Source organism: Cucurbita maxima, unplaced genomic scaffold, assembly GCF_002738345.1.
Source record: "Cucurbita maxima cultivar Rimu unplaced genomic scaffold, Cmax_1.0 Cma_Scf00072, whole genome shotgun sequence".
Lineage (NCBI taxonomy): Eukaryota > Viridiplantae > Streptophyta > Magnoliopsida > Cucurbitales > Cucurbitaceae > Cucurbita > Cucurbita maxima.
The window spans coordinates 268947-271121 of NW_019272088.1; the positions used below are offsets into that span (position 1 = coordinate 268947).

The window sequence follows — 2175 nt, forward strand, 5'->3', positions numbered from 1 at the left end:
GATTTTAAATTATTATTTTAACGGCGATATATAACGGAAAAAAATGGACAATATATTTTTAGCCCTTGGAAAGGGGAACAAAATCATGTCGTGACAATTTTAAATCTCCAGTGAGTTCTATTGATTTCAAAAAATGATATGCTATTGTATTTTTATTTTACCTTTATTTGAGTTGTCAGAAGTTGGATTTGAACCCATACCCTCTGATCCCGCATTGGTTTGAGAGGAGAATGAAGAATAACTATAAGTATCGGTAAACATCTCTAGTAGCGTGTTTTAAAACTGCGATTCTGACGACGATTTGTTACGGTAAAAAATGGACAATATTTTTTAGTGGCTGGAAATGGGAACGAAGCATTCCTTAGAAGAGTGTGGAAACCTCTCCCTAGTAGACTCATTTGAGAATTGTGAGGCTGATGATGATATGTAATGGGCAAAATTGGACAATATTTGTTAGCGGTGGGTTTGGGCTATTACGAAAGCATCAAAGTAAGTCACCAAGCGTTGTGCCAGCAAGGACGTTGGGCCCCCAAGGAGAGTGTATTGTGAGATCCAACATTGGTTGGAGAGGGGATGAAACATTCCTTATAAGGATATGGTGGGCTTGAGCTATTAGAAAGAATTAGCTGGAATAGCTCAGTTGGTTAGAGCGTGTGGCTGTTAACCACAAGGTCGGAGGTTCAAACCCTCCTTCTAGCGATGGTAATAATAAGTCTACCTATTCATTTAACTTTAAGATAAATTAGAGGTGGAGTGTGAGTGATACTTTTTGATTGGTGGTTATATATATTTGCTTATTATGTTATATGACTTGTTAGGATGTGAGGTGGAGTGTGAGTGATACTTTTTGATTGGTGGTTATATATATTTGCTTATTATGTTATATGACTTGTTAGGATGTGAGGTGGAGTGTGAGTGATACTTTTTGATTGGTGGTTATATATATTTGCTTATTATGTTATATGACTTGTTAGGATGTGACATGATATGAAAGTATGGTACTTATGATATTGTATACACCACAATGCTATATGCACTCCCTTCCCTCCATGGTATACCAATAGTGTGAGTGTAGGCTAGTTGAAGCCCAGGTCAATGGGTAGGTATGCGATGCACTCCCTTCCCTCCATGGTATACCAATAGTGTGAGTGTAGGCTAGTTGAAGCCCAGGTCAATGGGTAGGTATGCGATCTCGCATGGGAGCAAATGTGTGTGTATGTAAGTCATGAGTAGAGAAGTATGCACATCAAATTCTACCCGGACACGAATATGAGACCAAGGCCATGAAATGATATATTTTATGATAACCATGATTTCATGTGTTTGCGTGAGTAGAGTAATGAATATTTCTTAAAATACTCAAGACATGCACTGCTCTTATTTTTTAGGTAAAGGCAAGGCACCTCTACACAAATGATGATGTCGAGATGACAACCATGGGATCCAACGTACACAACATTAGTGAGATAGAGGGGTAGGATCAAACGTACAAAGACGATTAACATCATGAGAAAGAAGGAGAAGAAACAAGATGTAGACAACGAGTTTTGATACGGAGGAATGAAGAAAGGAAAATGCATGGAAACGAGTGGAGAAGACGAAGTCCACCTGCTCGGACCCAAACTCGAATACCCGCAACCTCATTCCAGTCAAGCAACCTCATAACCAGTTTGGTCTAGTAACTAGATACCCACCAACAATTAGTCTAGTAGTCTAGTTCCTATGTGCTTTGCCCAAAACCCACATTCAAGCCCAAATACACAAAACACAGCCCAACCCACGGATCCACTACACAGACTTGTGCGCCCACATGAACATTCAAGACCTGCGCCTCGAACCACTTTGCAACCTGCTCATATGTCATTGTCCCTCAGCGATAGGGTCACTGTTGCATACATCGGCTCCTTCAGCTCGGGATCTCTGAGTCTTAGGCTAAAAAATGGCGTATTAGGCTCGATTTGACATTTTGACACCGACCTTTATGTTTTTTGCCCTTCTGAAGCTTATTTTTACTTTAATAGAAATATTTATAAGGTCAGTAGAACGTCTTATTTCTGAAGTTCAAGTTAAATTAAATTAGAAATGTAAATTACTAACGAAGCGAGATGGACGTTTTAATAGGAAACAACAACTGACAACATTTAGAGTAACTTCGAGAGACAAAATTCACGCTCG

General features: G+C 39.3%; 1 non-coding gene across 1 annotated transcript; it reads left to right on the forward strand.

The window, feature by feature from the left end:
* Nucleotides 1–625: 625 nt before the first annotated feature.
* On the forward strand, nucleotides 626–699 carry TRNAN-GUU. The gene has a single exon. It is a non-coding gene; the product is annotated as a tRNA-Asn (tRNA).
* The last annotated feature ends 1476 nt before the right edge of the window (nucleotides 700–2175 follow it).